Genomic DNA, 17919 nt, shown 5'->3' with positions numbered 1-17919 from the left:
GTCTTAGTTCCGATCATGATGTTGACAAGTGTGATTCTTGTCAGCATATGAATCCTAAGGCCCTGAAAGAGCGCGAGGCCAAGCTTTTTCTGGCGAAGTCTAAAAAGAAGGAAAAGAGGCGTCATCGAAAATCCTCGTCACCGAAGTCTCATCGGCGTCATCGGGACTCCCGGCGTCGTCGAGAATCACGGTGCCGGTCGAGTAGGGAGAGGTCTCGGTCGAGGTCACCATCAACTCGATGTCGGAAGACTTGGGAAGTCAGTCCCACTGTCACTCCCCAGCCGTTGACGCCGTTGCCTTCTCCAGCTTCACCGACTTCGCCCGTGTCATCGGGCCAACCACCTTCAGTGTTTGAGGTTCTGCAGCCTCAGATGTTTTCTCCGTCTTTGCAGACGTCGAGACCGGCGTCGGTGTCGCCTTCGAACCAGGCACCCCAGTACCCGGCTTTCCCGGCCCCTGGAGCTGATAGTACCGCATTTTTAAATGCGATGTTTTCCATCTTCCAACAGATGGCTCCAGGTGGTGGACCGGCTGGTCCTTCGGGCCCTTTGGCCTTCAACATGGGTGCTCCGGCTCCGCTTCGACCAGCACCCTTTATGCCCTTTCTCCCCCTGGGGAACGTGGGCTCGGCGCCGGTATCGGCTCCGGTGGCTCCTGAGAATTCAGCTCCAACAGCTTCAGCTCCGGCGGCTTCGATGTTTCAGCCAGTCTTCACTCCATCCGGTTCCTCGTTCAGCGCTGAAGAGGCCTATGGCGCCTGTAGACCCGGCGTCAGACGGATCCGAGGATCTGCGTTGTTCTTCGATGTCCGCTGACGCCATGTCGAGAATAGAGGAGAGGCTGCATTCGAGGAGGCTTGCTCTCCGCCTCCTTGAAGAGCAGGAGTACCAGAGACAAAACCTGGAGGAAGGAGAGATTGAGGACTCTCGTGAGGGTCTCCATGGACTGGACACTGCTAGTGGTTTAGATACCTCTCCCGAGTGGGACTTGTCATCTCCTGGGGAGTACACAGAAGAGGCGGCCACTTTTCATTCTGTTATCAGGAAGGCAGCTGGTTTCCTGGATCTCCCCTTGCCGGTGACTGAAGCCAAGCAGAATTTGTTGACAGAGGTGTTGCACCCTGCCTCTACGTCGGCAGAACCACTTTTGCCATTCAATGAAGCGCTACTGGACCCTATAATGGAAGTCTGGAAGAAGCCAGTGTCTTCTTCAGCTGTCAATAGATCTGTGGCTAGGAGGTATCGGGTTGCACCGGCTGACCCAGGTTTTCTTACCAGGCATCCAACACCTGAAAGCTTGGTGGTCCAGGCTTCCTGCTCGGCAAGGTCTGGTCCTGGGTCTTTTCCAGCTGTGCCCTCGGATAGAGACTCCAAGAAGATGGACATGGCATCCAAAAAGGTGTTCTCTTCATGTAGCATGGCATTGAAGTCCACCAATGCTACATGTATTTTAGGAAGGTACATTTATGCCCTGATGGACGAGATTGCATCAACGCATACGTAGGTTCCTCAGGGGCTATTAAGCCTGGTATCGGATGCTCAGGCAGCTACAACTCAGGTTATCCAATCTGGGTTGGATACAACTGACTCGGTTGCTAGGGCAATGGGCACTGCTGTAGTTACGAGGAGGCAGGCTTGGCTTCGTAACTCAGGATTTTCCTCGGATGTGCAGTCGACCCTACTGGACCTTCCTTTTGATGGGGACAAGCTCTATGGTGCCAAGGCGGATTCGGCCTTAGAAAGGTTCAAAGAGAGCAGGGCCATGGCCAAGTCGCTGGGCTTGCAAGCCACTTCTTCTGCTTCCTCCAGATTTTTAGGAGGTTTCGAGGATTTGGTCGTGGTTCCTCCTCCTCCTTTCGAGGGAAATTCCAGCAGCCTACCTCTGCTCTCTCCTATAGATCTTTCAGAGGGAGGGGTAGGGTCCGTACCGGGGGAGCCACTCAGCAGCACTCTGCCTCTTCCTCTGGAGGGGTGCAGCAGGGGAAGCAGCCTTAGGCTTCCACCAATTCCCACTCACTCCACTCCTGTAGGGGGGAGGTTACTGAGTTTTCTCCACAAGTGGGAGGTCATAACTTCAGACTCCTGGGTTACCAGCATTGTGAGAAACGGCTATACCCTTCCCTTTCGGGAGTTTCCGCCCCCCATCCCGCCCGCCCATATTATTGTTCAGAAGAGCACCTCCTGTTGTTAGAACAGGAGGTTCAAGTCCTCCTTTCAAAGGGCGTGGTGGAGCTGGTCCCAGAGCAGGAAAGGGGTCAAGGTTGTTATTCAAGGTACTTCCTGATTCCCAAGAAGGATGGTCGGTTGAGACCAATCCTGGACCTAAGGATCTTGAATTGGTTCCTCAAACAGGAAAAGTTCAAGATGCTGACCCTAGCTCAGGTGCTTTTGGCGCTGAACAATGGAGATTGGATGGTGTCTGTCAACTTGCAGGATGCTTACTTTCATATCCCGATACTCAAGTCGCACAGGAAGTATCTCCGTTTTGTGGTGGGGTCGCAGCACTATCAGTTTGCGGTCCTCCCGTTTGGTCTTACTTCAGCACCTCGAGTCTTCACGAAGGTGATGTCGGTGGTTGCGGCAGAGCTCAGAAGGAAGGAGATAGCAGTATTTCCTTATCTAGACGACTGGTTAATCAAAGCCAGGTCTCCAGAGCTCGTGTTGCTTCACCTGCAGTCGACAACCCAGTTGTTGTTCGACCCGGGCTTTTCGGTGAACGTGCCCAAATCTCGCCTAGAGCCCTCTCAGCGCCTCCTGTTCATAGGTGCAGTACTGGATACAACATTGAATCAAGCCTTTCCTCCGCCTCAGCAGGTTCAGGACATTCAGGCGTTGGTTCCAATGTTTCAAAGTGGAGCGGTCATTCCAGTCCTCAAGGTCCTACGTCTGCTCGGTCTGTTTGCTTCTTGCATACTGTTGGTCACGCATGCTCGCTGGCACATGAGGGCTCTTCAGTGGTGCCTCCGAAGGCAGTGGTCTCAACACAAAGGGGATCTCGAAGGCTCGGTGAGAATCTCCAGAGATGCTGCCATGGATTTGAAATGGTGGATTGCGGACGGCAATCTTTCCCGAGGAAGGCCGTTTTCGCAAGTTCCGCCTGTGGCCACAGTAATAACGGATGCTTCCACTCTAGGGTGGGGAGCTCATCTGGGCGACCTGGAGATCAAGGGGCTTTGGTCTCCAGTGGAACAGGTGTTTCATATCAATCTGTTGGAGTTACGGGCTGTACGTCTGGCTCTCAAGGCCTTCCTCCCATCCCTTCGCGGTCAGTCGGTTCAGGTCCTGACGGACAACACTCCCGCGATGTGGTATGTAAACAAACAGGGAGGGGTAGGGTCGTACCTTCTCTGCAGAGAAGCTCTTCGGCTATGGTCCTGGGCAAAGGACCATCAGATTTGCTTGGTAGCAAACCATCTGGCCGGAGTCTTGAACGTACGTGCGGACAGTCTCAGTCGCCATTTCTCGGCCGATCACGAGTGGCGTCTCCATCCAGATCAAGTCCGGCTAATCTTCCAGATGTGGGGGTTTCCTCGGATAGATCTGTTTGCCACCCGGGAGAACTCGCATTGCCCGTTATTCTGCAGCCTCCAGAATCCGGTACAAGGAGCTTTGGGGGACGCGTTTCAGATAACCTGGTGCGACCAGTTGCTTTACGCGTTTCCTCCCATACCCTTGATTCCTCAAGTGTTGAAGAAAATTCGCCAAGACCGGGCCCAAGTCATCTTAATAGCTCCGGATTGGCCAAGGAGGGTGTGGTACTCGGACCTTCTCCAACTCTCACTGTGCCCTCCGCTCCGTCTCCCTCTCAGGGCAGATCTCCTCTCGCAGTCGCAGGGGCAGGTTTTATACCCCCACCTCCAGAGCCTGCACCTTCATGCCTGGAGATTGAATGGGGCAACCTGAGTTCCTTTTCTCTCCCGCCTGATGTAGTGGATGTTATCTTAGCAGCCAGGCGACACTCCACTAAATCTATCTACGCTAATAGGTGGTCTAAATTTGTGGTTTGGTGTGGAGAGAGGCAGATTGATCCCTTACGTGCTCATTTGTCAGATGTCTTATCTTTTGCTTTGTCTTTAGCACAGAGGGGTTGTGCAGTAGCTACTGTTAAGGGTTACTTGTCTGCCTTGTCAGCCTTTATTTGTCTTCCAGACCAGCCTTCTTTGTTTAAATCTCCAATAGTGCTTAGATTCTTGAAGGGCCTTATCAATAAATTCCCTCCACCTCCTTTTGTTATGCCTCAATGGGATTTGACCTTGGTTTTAACTTTCCTAATGGGGTCCCTTTTTGAGCCTATGCATTCTTGCCCCATAAGATTATTGGTTCTTAAAACGGTTTTCCTGGTTGCAATTACCTCTGCAAGGAGAGTGAGTGAGTTGCAGGCTCTATCTGTAAAACCCCCTTATACATCTTTTCATGGGATAAGGTGGTGTTGAGGACCAAGGCTGCTTTCCTTCCGAAGGTTGTTTCACCCTTTCATTTGGCCCAGACAATTACTCTATCCACGTTTTATCCTCCGCCTCATCCTTCAAAGGAAGAAGAGAGACTCCACCGCTTGGACCCAAAGAGGGCGTTAAGCTTTTATATAGACAGAACAAAGGATTTCAGGCTGGAGGATCAGCTTTTCATCGGATACGTGGGAAAGAGGAGAGGAAAGGCAGTCCACAAGAGAACACTCTCCAGGTGGGTTGTTCTTTGCATTAAAATGTGTTACTCTTTAGCAAAGAAGGAACCCCCTCATGGTATAAGAGCTCATTCCACCAGAGCTAAGTCGGCCTCTTCAGCCTTGGCTAGAGGTGTTCCTGTGGCCGACATCTGCAAGGCCGCAACTTGGTCATCCCTTCATACTTTTTCGAAGCATTACTGCTTGGACTCTGAGGTCAGAAGGGATGGCCATTTTGCACAGTCGGTGCTGCAACATTTCTTGGTTTGACCATTCAGGCACCCACCACCGAGTGCGGTACTGCTTTGGGACTCTATTCATTAGGTGAGGAATCCACAGGTAGTTGTATCCATCAGAAGAACGAGTTACTTACCTTCGGTAACGACTTTTCTGGTGGATACATTAGCTACCTGTGGATTCCTCACGGTCCCACCCGCCTCCCCGTTGCCTGTCTGGTCTAACCAAGTAGTTCTTGAGTGTGCTCCTCTTGGTTTTGAGGACTTGTATATATTCTGTACATATGTTCATATTTATATATATATTGTTCATATAATTATATATTTGTTTAAAAAAAAAAAAAAAAGGATTGATTTCTCAGAATGATGTGTTTGTTTGGAATATCATTAAATATTTCTATTGTTCTTTCATCTCAATGGCCTATTATTCTCAGGCACGTAAAAAATGTTGGTACTGACGTCGGCACATTGGCGAGGACCTCTTATTGCCTGTATGACGTCAGACGGTGTCGCGTGGGCAACTGTGACGTCCTCGTCGACGTGCAGAAGCTATGAAGAAGATTTTCGTCGAGTGCTGGCGCAATGGGGGTATTCATTAGGTGAGGAATCCACAGGTAGCTAATGTATCCACCAGAAAAGTTGTTACCGAAGGTAAGTAACTCGTTCTTCTGCGAAATAGGTGAGGCTATAATGGGCCAGTGTGATGTACCACTAGAGTGCAGGAATGATATGCTAATCAATAGGCTTGGTCTGCCAAATATGTTTATGGCAGAGGTCTTTCCAGAGGTCAGTCGCGTTCAGGACACTGAAGTATATGGCCCTCCCCTCTTATGCGAGTTTGCTTGCTCTGCTCACTCCATAGCTTAATATGTAACTACCAGGCAAAAATGCAGGTGGCCAAGGACTGGAGAAAGACTCAATAAGTTGGTGGGGCCCACCGATGGCAGGCTGGAGTAAGGTACAGGTGGCCACATGGGCTGCCTTTGGTAGTGATAAAGCGTCCCTTTATGATAATTTATTACACATCAGGACTCGTTTTAGGCCAATTAATCTTTTGACCCAGTTGAGAGACACCTTAGGACGAGATAGCTAATCAATATGTCAATCAATACGTCTATGATGTCATCAATATTTATCACAATACATTTCACTTTAGTCAAAATCATTAATAAATTCAAAACACTACCATGACCTTTCAGTCATGAATAATCACACAAGTTTAGTAGAATTTTATAAGTTTTATTCCCTATTGGTTACAAATCTAATAGCAGGTGCGTCAATCTCAAAAACAAGAAACATAAAAGCATAGTCACGATATGGCAACTTTGGTAAGATTTCATTAAAGCGAGAATCACAAACATCAGAACATAACACGGCGTGAACATAGATTAATTTAGTAGAGTATCAATAACTTGTCAGTTCAACAAAGCATAGATTCAGTTGTTTGTCTATTTGTCAGTTTAGTGGACACCTGTCCTTACCACTGATTAGCATTCGCATGTTGGGCTTCATGCAAAACAATTTAGAACACCAATTTGGAAAACATCTAACTATGGTCTCTGTCAAAAGTAAGCAGTTGGTACCTAGAAAGGAAAAGCAAACAGACAAATCACAATTGCATTGTCATAATTACCCTCCAAGGTTTAGGTCAGCACACAGGTTCAGTCTTCGTCTTCAGGACATCAGTCAAATCGCCATCTGTCAGAAACTCAGCTCCGGGGCAAAAAGGGCACTTCCCTCATAAGGAGGTAAAGTGTAAATGGGCAATCTAAGGACAAGGATGGTTTAAGTAAAACCAAGTAAGTCACCGGACAGAGTGACACAGTTTCTGGATAAAATCAATAGCATTCCCTACTTAATACGCCTGGCTCCCCGTGTCATGGGTTTTTATCCCTTTTTCGTGGTACTTTCCCCCAAAATTCTATTGGACATTTGTTATACCCCACTATCTTTAACCTATCAGAAAACACATTAGGTCACCTAACTCTTCACCCCATATTATTTTACAGACATTTTATTGGTCTCCATAATTGACGTCTTCAGAGGTGGCACGTCTGGTATGATTTCATCCTTCTGTAACATCTTTTGGTCAGTAACTCCGTTGTCTTCACCGGTTTGAATGACCTTGTACATTACATTAATCTACACTGTTTCATTTTGTTTTTAATATCATCCTACAAGCAATGAAGAATGCATGAGAACGGATCTAGCATGGTTACATTCATCTTTAGTTTGAAGGAAAAAACACACGGGGTCATGTCCTTTTGTGAGTCAGCACACTGCAAGATATGAAAAATACATTTAATATGAGAGCCAAACAGTTAAGCTTCGACTCATGCTAACTTAAGGCCTGTAATGATTTCAGCGCAAATTCAATAACACAATTAGCATAAACTTATTCAATGTATTGCTATATAACATTTTAATCATTATTATTAGTCTACGTATACATTGGCGGCCACTCCCCGTGGTCACATTTCAGGTGCATATTCAAGCAAAATTACTAATACAGTTTCTATGCGGCATTATCACACACTAATCCATAAACATTTATGTTAATATAGATTATATAAGGTACGCTCTCTCAGTAGTACCAGCTGTCACCTCTTAGCACCAACTATTCCACAGGAGCTGGAAACACGTGGAATGGGTCTGTATGGAGGCTAGGTCACTTTTTTGCTTCAGAAAACGGTGAATGGAGAAACCCTTAATTCCTTCTGGCTGCGGGTTGTCAAAGAGAAGGGCCTAGATTTTTATGATTAAATACCTGTGGCAGAAGTTGTATTTACCCAAATGCCCCTGGATGGTCAGGTCAGTCTCTCCCTGTTTCCTTCTGTCTCAGCTTTGAACTACCCTTGCCTTCTCCTTTCAGGAACATGCTAGCAGAGACCAAAAAGGCTCCGACTTCGGGTTCAAACCACCCCCAGGCGGGTACCCAAGTCATCTTTCCTGCTCCTAACTATCAGGGATTGGTCAATGCAGGGGGAAAGGAGATGACATCCAGAGAAATGGAAGAAGGGAAGTAGAAGATGGAGAGGACAGGGAACCTCAACCATCACCGTTTGCGGTGGTCGGAGAAGACACCAGAGGATGAGGAACCATGCTGGGGGAGGAAGGGGGTGAGAAGGAGATGACTGTCACAGTCAACAGACTGCCAGAGAAAAGCTAATCAACCAAGGCACCCAGAGGAGAGCGGTGTTGATTCCACAGACGCTGCAGTCCTAGGGGTGGAGTGGGACTTCAGACAAGTACTTGCAAGGAAGTGCGGGACAATATGTGCATCTTGGGTGACAACTTGGTGTAGCATCGCCATAAAGGTGCTGTGATTATTCTTCACTTCACAGCAGCTCTTTTTTCTGGGCCTTTGGCCGTTGGCCTATTCACACCATATTGCCCAAGATGTGATTACTGTGATATTTTGTTTTCTTCTTTTTTGGTGGTTGACCGCACATTTTTTTTTAGGTATGGCTTTAGCCAAGACCTTTTGGTTTTGGTAAAATTATTTATGTTTTTTACTTTCTCATAAGGGTTTTCAACCAGTCCTCTTAATCCATTGATCTGTTGTGCCATTCACGTTTTTTCATCCGCCCACTACAGCATATAGTATAAAGCAAATTTTAGCCCACCTCTGCCACTACAGTCATTGGCTGACTTCACCGTGAGTGATGATACTATGTTCTTTCACAAGGAGCACATCGAAAACACAAAGTAGTTCCCTCCAGTGCGAAGGACTACTTTGACAATGGTTGCTTTAAAAGAACGAAAAAATCTTTAAAAAAATTAAATTTCCTTTTTTTAAATATTGGCGAGGGCCCTGCACTCCCACAACAATGTTTTATGGAAACCATGGCAAAACAAATAGGTGTTGACAGCTAAAAGTGTGGCAGCCAATGCCAGGCCAATTGCCTATGCCCAAGCTTTATTCTTTCTGTTAGTTTTTGAGGGACTTTCATATTCGTCCCTGGTGGTAGTAGGTTTACAAGAGACAAATACCTCGCATAGTCCAGCAAAAGAAGAAAACATGCCTGTCTCAATTACACTTGAACAAAGGGTTCATTTTGTGTTGTTCCTTATTTCTTTGTGTGCTGCAAACAGAATAGAAACCCAGGCATAGACATACAGTCTTGTGTTATTGCCTCGCTGAACCCCAATGGCAACAATTCCCCTATGTTTTAAAATTTTAGATGTACATTAGCGTGCCTGCATGTGACGTAAAATTAAACATAAATCACCTTAAAAATAATTTAAGTTGATCCAAAAGATCAAATGACAAAACATCAGCTATACTAGATGTATTAAAAAATATCAACCAGGTTGCAACTGGTTTGAGCCCTTTGGTTCTTCATGTCTGTGTTGAAGTCCCTGTATGAAGAAGGATGGGGAGAACAGAAGCAGCAGTCATCTTCTGCTGTGTTATCGCATGTACCCTTGGCGCACAGACATCTAAGCTAGTAGGAATCTGTGTAGGAGAAAGGAAGTGTGAGCAAGAGAGGTCAACGCCCATAAATACAGCATCCATTTTAAGTCATCCTCTTCTCTCATCCATCACTCCTCATCCATCACTCCTCGTCAATCACCCTTCATCCATCATCTTCCCTTCGCCGCATCCATAATCCATCATCGATTATTACTCCTCCCTCTTCCGGAATTTCTCACCCATGTTCACCATCAATCATTCCTACTTCGTCTTCCCTCACCCCTCATTCCTCGTGCCTCATTCATTATTTCAATCCCTCATCCTTCATCTCTCATACCTCATTTCCCATCCCTTTGCTCCCCTAATGATAAGTGAAAATGCAGTAGTCTTGCCCAAAATAACCACACATTCAGTACTTGAAATGTTTTGCATATACGCTACAGTGGAAAAGTGACTATTATATAATTTGTTAGGTATGAATAGTTTAATGACAGGAAATGTAATTTAGCTTTAAAATATTGGATGTTCAGAAGTACATCGATTAAGATTGAAAGAAACATTTTTAAATAAACCCTTGCCTTTGTTTCCCAAATAGTCAATATTTTGCTTCCACTAAATATAGTCAGTGAATCGGTATAACTCTTGCTGCATTGTTCAGTGTTCAACACATTTTAAGACATCACTGTTGCACAGGTATGATGCAGCTCCTAAGAAATGTAAATATATCTTTATTCATATGGTTGTAAGAAGGGAAGCGAAACATAGTTGAAAAGCGTTTGGGTATGCTGATCTTGCTTGAGTGTCTCATTGCCTCCCAGGAGTATGGCTCTCTTAGTTGATTGTCTGATTGTGTTCAAATCACTACCAGCTAAATAAAGTAGAGAGGATCCATCACTTTCCTGGTTATTTAAGTAGTTTGTAGCATGGGACGCTTGTCTGTGTTGGAAACGAATAGTAAAATCAGGACATCAGGATTTTCACTCATCACTATTGATGGGAGGACTGAGAAAACCGAAGGGTGAGGGATGAGGCATGAGAGATAACACATGAGGGCTGAGAATGTCCTAAAATGGAGAGCTATGAGCAGAATGAAGTGTGCATCTGGCTGCATCATGGAGAGGACAAGGACTTAGCACACATGCTAGATTTAGGTATTAGCTGGACAGAAGAAAAGTCAGCCTACCAGTTTCACATGCAGTGTTGTCTCTCACGGCAGGGGAACATGCCTTTTTCCCATGCAGGAGACATTCTCGCCCCACAGGCGCCCTCTACAATTGGAGAAGTCCACTTGTATGATCGCAAAAACGGGTGGGGAATTGGTTTTTGGTCTATGGTGATATCTAGGCCCACTTGGCAGCTCTTCAATGCTCTGAGGGCACCAGTCATGATAGTGGCTTCCGTCACAGGTTAGAGCTCCTTCTCAGGCAGGTTGAGATCTCCGATGACAGTGGACAGTCCTCTGCCCGGAAGGTGGCGGTCATCACTTCCAACCCCGTGGCAGACCAGAGGGCCATCTGCCAGAGTCTAAAAATGCTCTCTGTGAATCTATGTTTTATTAATTTACTGTTTAATCTTCCACACTTCTGTCTAGTGCCGTTTCAGACCTCAATAAATCCTTCTGCTCTCAAATCTATCCCTCAGTCCTTCTCAACACATGTATATCTCCTTGATCTCTGGTTCCAGGAATGGAAAAGTACTGTAGATGAAACTTACTTGCATCATGTGCTTTGTGTTTTGAATTCAATGATAGGAAACTGCAAACCATAGCCACCCTCCTAATTTTACAGTGTATATCTGTCTAGATGTATGCTCCTGTCATCACAGAACGTTTGGTTTTGAGCTTACACAGATTGCAACTCTGGACTGTTTCCATCCAGCCTTCATACTAGTTGGTGGTGGGTTGGTTTTGCAGGGATATGTGCAACATTGGCAATACACATTTGCAATATCTAATACCATTTCCTAGAGGAATTAATTTGCAAACCTAATAGGTCTGGCCTTAATGCAGTGTTTGTGCCTTCCATTGACTGCATGTGTTACCACACACAAGCCAGGGGCATAGCTACCAGTGGTGCAGCCACTTGTTTGGCAGGTCCTAGCACCTGTGACACAATTCACCTCAGAAATGCAACCTTGGAAGCATCATATTTTACCCAGCAGAGTCTGTGTTTTTTTACAACTTGGGTAGCTGAAGATTTTAGGCCATAGCTCAGCCTCCAACCAGGAAAACCTACCATACCCAGACATTTCTGAAAACTACACACCCAGGGGGTGTCCAGGGTGCAGGGTGGTGTGACCTCTGTGGTTCTAATGAAGTGTTTGTGCCCAGACGTCCGTGTCAAATTCCAACAGTCCATAAAAAAACACATTGGACAATAAGTAATTGACAAAATTTGAAAGAAATCCAACACTATTTTATAAAAATAAAGCCTATTTTTATATGAATTTAGACACCATCACAAACAGTATTGGTTCGGGAGAACCGGAATATAGCAATTTTTGAAGCAACTGAAAATCACTGCAAAAATGGCATTTAACACTGCATTGAGGTCAGTGGAGAAAATGTCATAGAGAAAAAAATGCACTTAACGAACGAGCTGGATCCAACCCTTGGGGGGTTAAGTTAGTGCAGTCCCTGAGACCAGATCATGACAATCAGAGCAGTTTTACCTGACCTGTGGAGTCTGGGTGCAGAGTGGTTCTGGCTGTCCGTGGTCATGAACAGGACTCGCGTTGAAGTCAATAGCAGGGATGCTACTGGCAAAACAGGACCACTTGGGGTCGAGCTGTGGGGAACCCTTGCAGGGTTAAGCTAGTGCAGACCCTTGGACCAGGCCACAATGGTCTGTTCGCTTCGACCAGGTCTGTGGGGTTTGGTTGCAGAGGTGTATTGGCTGTCCGTTGTGCTGAACGGGGCTCACTCCAAACCAGTTTTACCACTGGCATGACATCGCTGACAAGGAAATGCAAAATCTCAGCTGGGGCTGGGTTGCCGATGTTGAATGCATCTGCACCTGCAGTGTTGAGTAAAGGTGTCAGTCATTGGGCTGGTGATCAACAAGCCTTGGCAGTGATAAGGGTGCCAGAATCTTTGGGAAGTAGCTGTGGTCCGAGGGAGTGGTTGAAGGCTGGATACAACTCTCTGAAGACCTTGAGCCACCTGTTTTTTGAAAATCTGATGGTGGGCTCAATGGTCAGTGCAACTTTGGACTTGGCAATCGTTTTTACCTGCAGTTTACAGGGGACTTGTGCCACTAGTCCAAGAGAGACTAATGGTGCTTCTGACTTCCACAGGTGTCCCTCTGGTCAGGAGTGACGCGTTTCAGCCAAGGATGAAGGCTGTTCTGTTGTCTCAGGGACAGAGTTTCTCTCCTTTGCTTTGAAGTGGTGGGCAGAGTCCGGTTTTCAGTGATGCAGAGCTTCTTCCGGCCCTTCTTCGAAGTAAATTGATCAAATCTGAGGTTCTGGTGTGCGGAGTGTCCCTTAAATCCTGGATTTATGGGAGTTAGGGGAGAAAAGACTAGTGGCCAATGGGCAGCTAGCTCCTACAGCTAATCTACCCCTGTGGTAGTGGGATAGGTCACCTTTAGCTACCCAAAGCCCTCTATTCTGCCACTTCTCAGATGGCAAAAACTAACATTTAGTGCACAGCTCACGCTGCTCACCCTGGAGGTGTGGTCAGTCTGTTGGGGGTGTGCACAGTCCTGCATACCTAATTTCCTGCTTGATTACGAGCAGATGTGCCTGGGGGCAGGGACAGAGCTACTTCCTTGCTGGAGGACAGTGCTGATGACTATGAGGGGCAGTGAAGCCTTTGAAGCTCACCACCCTGATGGCCCTATTCACTAGCCCAGCTAAGGAGCAGGAAGTGTGCCCTCCTGCTCACCACAGCCCTTTCTTCTGACTTTTGGGAGCACCTATGCTGCTGGCATGGGGTCAGAACTCTGTCTGAATGGCACCAAGCATGGAAAAAAGCATAAGCTGCTCGGCCAAAGCACAAAAGAGGGTGGCAAACAGGTGGGCAAGCACTAGCGTGCCACCTGGGTGTATACCAGCTGTCCATCAACACAATAATTTTGTTGGGGGAGAGAAGGCAAATTATTCAACACCAAACTTGACATACCAAAGTGGTACCATATTGAAGCCAGCAGCTCTGGTCAACTGGGGCTTAAGTCCCATGTAATCCTATGGACCGGCCTGCACTATAGCGTACCTTAATGGAAAGGACACTTTAGAGGCATAGAAGCATAAGCATATGACTGAACCTTAAATATAATGTACCCTGCCTTCTGGGTTGTAGAGGCCTACCTTAGGGGTGTCTGATATATATGTAAGGCAATGCACTCCTGGTGATGGCACAGTCGAACTCAAGCGGTTTGCACAGCTCTGGTAGTCTCCCATGGCAGGCCTGGCATCAGTACATTGTAGGTTTCACCCAGGGTGGCGTAAGCTCAGGCTGCAGCCCTGGGGACCCTTTTGCCACCTATGCCCTGTCTACCCCCATGTACCATTTTGTAAGCCTTATAAGGGTGTAAAGTTTAGCCAATCAGGTAGTCACTAAGTCAACATAATAATTTAGGGAGACAGCACAAGCACTGGGATCTGGATAGCAGGCTTCCAGTACAGTAACAGAGTCATACACATCATCATTGGGGACAAAAGTGGGGGGTGACCATACACAAAGGGGCACCTTCCTACACCAGGACCCTGGCAGAGACAAAAATTGGTTAGGACAAGTAAGTGGACGCTTTCTGAAAGTAGCATTTTCAGAAATGTGACTACAAATGCGACTTTAATATTGAAGATTTTAAATTACAATTCAAAGTTACCACTTATTAAATGTAATAAGGTATTCTAGTGTTAATCAATGATAGAGACAGGCCATACAGTATTGAAAAATGACTTTAGGAGTTTTTCACTACCACAATATGTACAAGTTAAAGCTACATGTCCTACTTTTTAAATACAAGGCTCATTGCCCTTTGAGCCTGTAGGGTCTACCTTAGGGGTGAGTTATATGTATTAAAGAGGCAGGTTTAGGCCTGGCAAAGGTTTTGTTTGCCAGGTTCAAACATCATTCTAAACCTGCATTACAAGCAGCAATGGCAGGCCTGAGACAACTTTTAAAGTGTTACTTTAGTGTGTGTCACAATGACTGCTGTAGGCCCACTAGTATCATTTAATTTACAGTCCATGGGTACATTCAGTACCATATAATAGGGATGTATACTTAAACTAAATATGCCAATCAGGTGTAGGCCATTTATACCATGTTTTAGGGAGAGAGCACAAGCACTTTACCTCTTCTTGCTTTGATAAAGTGCAAAGAGTCTCAATGCCAACAAAATCAAATTCAGAAAAACAGGAGGGGTGAAGGCAAACATTTTTGGGGGAACACTACACCAAGGATGCCAGGTCTAACTCATTGCTACTGGCCAGGATGGTATGTGTTCTATGTGTGTGAGGAAAGTGTGTACTCTTGCCCAGTGCTGTACCTATTTTGTGTGTGGAAATCTTGCTATGCATGTAAGTCAAGCTTGCACCGTTACCCGTGTACCAAAGTTGAAATGTCTAAGGAAAATGTTAAATGGTGTTGCCCAATACCATACTTGTTCCATATCCACGAAGGAAGCCTTCAGTGGGCCAGCAGTACCACACATGTTCCAAGTTTTTAACGGAAGCTTGCATTGGCAGGGCCTACACTTCCACACGTGTTTGATGTCTTTGCAGCAAGCTTGTACTGGCCCTGAGTATAACACTTGTGCAATGTCTTTGAAGGAACCTTGCACTGGCCCTGCAGTGACACACTTGTTCCATGTCTTTGACTGAAGCTTGCACTTGCTTTGCAGTCCCACATATATTCCATGTCTTTTGAAGGAAGCTTGCACTGACTGGCATTGCAGTACCACACCTGTTACGTGTCTTTTAAGGAAACTTGCACTGTTCCTTCAGTACCACACATGTCCCATGCCTTTCAGGAAAGACGGTGATGCTCTTAACAAGTGAGGTATGTGCTGTATGTATGTCTTAAATACGCGAGCCAAGGACCAGCTGAGCTCCTGCTCCATGTGCTTTATTTCTGTTTTTTACCTGTATTACTATTGTCCTGATATGTTACAAATAATATATAATCTTGCTTATAGAAACTGTCCTTTAGTGAACCCTGTTTTGGTTATTCATCAGAGTGTCATACACGTATTGGTTCAGCCAGCACACAATCAATTGAGCAGTGAATGAGCCATCTTCAGCCATTAGCGTTGTTGCCAATGTTTGCCTCTGCCTTGTAGACAGGTGCTGGTCTTTAGGATGTCAGGCAGTTTTCTGCATGCTTACCCTGTGCTAGTCTGCATCCAGAGTCCAGTTTCAGGAGAAATTCCCCTTAGTTCATCCCCCAGCATTTCACCTGCAACTGCAGATTAGTGCTAATTGAGTAATGAAAGTACCAGTAGCTCCCCTGTCATTGCTACTGGACCACAACTTTCTAATGCCGAGGCATCCCTGCTGAAGCCTTCAAAACCATGTAACCTGCTTGAAACGTTATCGTGCATACTCTATCATTTTTCTTTACTGTTCTAAGATAGCAGAAGAGTGTGAAGCTTTATTTTCAAACTTTTTGTATTGAAGCGCACGACCTTTACATTTAGTGAGCATATTTTTTCTTTTGTTCTTCTTCATTTCTTTATTTATTTTAGCATATTCTAGCACTACAGAGAAAACCACCATCTTGTTTTTAGAAGGCAAGTAGTGTCCTTTTCAACATAAAGACTCTTCCATGGAATAGTCCACAAAGATCACACTCACATAGACTGCAGTGCTGGTCCAAGAGTGGCTGATGGGAGATTGGATAACTGTAGTGGATATTCATGCTTCAGTGTACCTTACCTCGAAAGTTTGAATTGCACTAGTGCACCAATGCACCAGATACTCAGCCTTGGCCTCCTATGCCACCATCTGTCTCAACTCTGCTCCTTCCTGGTGAGCAGTGTGCCTGTATGTGAGCAGTGCGCTTATGTGAGTGTTGTGTGAGTATTCACCATGTTTTGTGAGTGCCTTTTAAGAGGTACGCCTGTGTGAATGCAAGATTAATATTATCTTTTGTGAGCTCAGGGTAAGTGGTCTACATGTTGAAAGTTGTGCCAGTGTGAGTGCAGAGTGAGGCATATGCCTGTGTGTGTGCAATGTGAGGGGTGTGCCTATGTGATGGCAGCAGTGTGAGTGTAGGGTCCCTGAATGTTATGCCTTTGTGTGCATGCAATTAACATGCTCTAAACCTATTGGCTTTGGTAATGTTTTTTAGGGCTATGGGTTTGACTTGCAGGAATACAGTGTAGAGAGTGGAAATACAATAGTGTGTATATGAGAATGGAGATGATTTTTGATATGGCAGATGCAGACTCTGTCGAAGGAGGTTGTGAAGTGTTGGGGGCAGCTGATAGACTAAAATATCACCCTAGGTAAGGGACCCAAATACTTTGCTTGCACTAGGGCTCATATCAACCTTGCTATGCCACCTCCTATTGGCTTGGCCAGCCGTATTTCCAACATTTGTATTGTCTGGAATTAACCTTCCAATTCTGCTTCCCGATATCCTTAGTTTTCACATAAATGTTCTCCATTTTCTCGCATGTTTTAGGTGTCAATATTTTGTTTTCAACTTGAAGGGTTTCTGCGGATTAACACTTTTATTTGACACGGAGAGACAGTTATATCTGTAATGCGCTTATATCTCCTTATATCTTTCTTTTTATCTCAGGGCTCACTTCTTTTTGGCCACATATTTGAAATAGCGTGGATTGTGGTGTCCCTCTTTGTCATCCCGGTTGGTTATCACAGCTTTAAGCGGTGATGTTCACTCTCCACTCATGAAACCACGTCTGCATATGTTAATATTTTCACTATAACCAGCTCTTAACATGTCTCCCAACATAATCAGGTGGAGCCAGTTTCCAGTACTGCAGTTCACTCTGGCTGCTATTGCCATGTGCTCTGCTCTCGTTCTTTGTTGGGGTACCCTATTTCGGAGTCACTTTTTCTTTCCGACATTTCTCATCCTAGAATGCTATTGTTAAAAGAGCCATGTGGGTTTGACATGGGTTAGGATCTCCCAGATGACTACTACATAGGAATTTTGGAAATAGGCAGGCAGTATCTGCAACCATGGCGGTGGCATTTTATAGAGTCATCCATGAATCCTGGAAGAGTCCAGCCAAGCACACAAAGACCGCCGCATGGAGAAAGCAATGCCAGAGGTGCCGGGGATACTACAATGCATGGACAAAGCAATGCCAGAGGTGCCGGGGATACTACAATGACTGGACAAAGCAATGCCAGAGGTGCCGGGGATACTACAATGACTGGACAAAGCAACGCCAGAGGTGCCTGGGATACTACAATGCATGGACAAAGCAACGCCAGAGGTGCCTGGGATACTACAATGCATGGACAAAGCAACGCCAGAGGTGCCTGGGATACTACAATGCATGGACAAAGCAATGCCAGAGGTGCCTGGGATACTGCAATGCATGGACAAAGCAACGCCAGAGGTGCCTGGGATACTACAATGCATGGACAAAGCAACGCCAGAGGTGCCTGGGATACTACAATGCA

This window comes from Pleurodeles waltl, chromosome 2_2, assembly GCF_031143425.1.
Source record: "Pleurodeles waltl isolate 20211129_DDA chromosome 2_2, aPleWal1.hap1.20221129, whole genome shotgun sequence".
NCBI lineage: Eukaryota > Metazoa > Chordata > Amphibia > Caudata > Salamandridae > Pleurodeles > Pleurodeles waltl.
The sequence above is the reverse complement of the archived record's forward strand: the minus strand, read 5'-3'. Positions refer to the sequence as shown.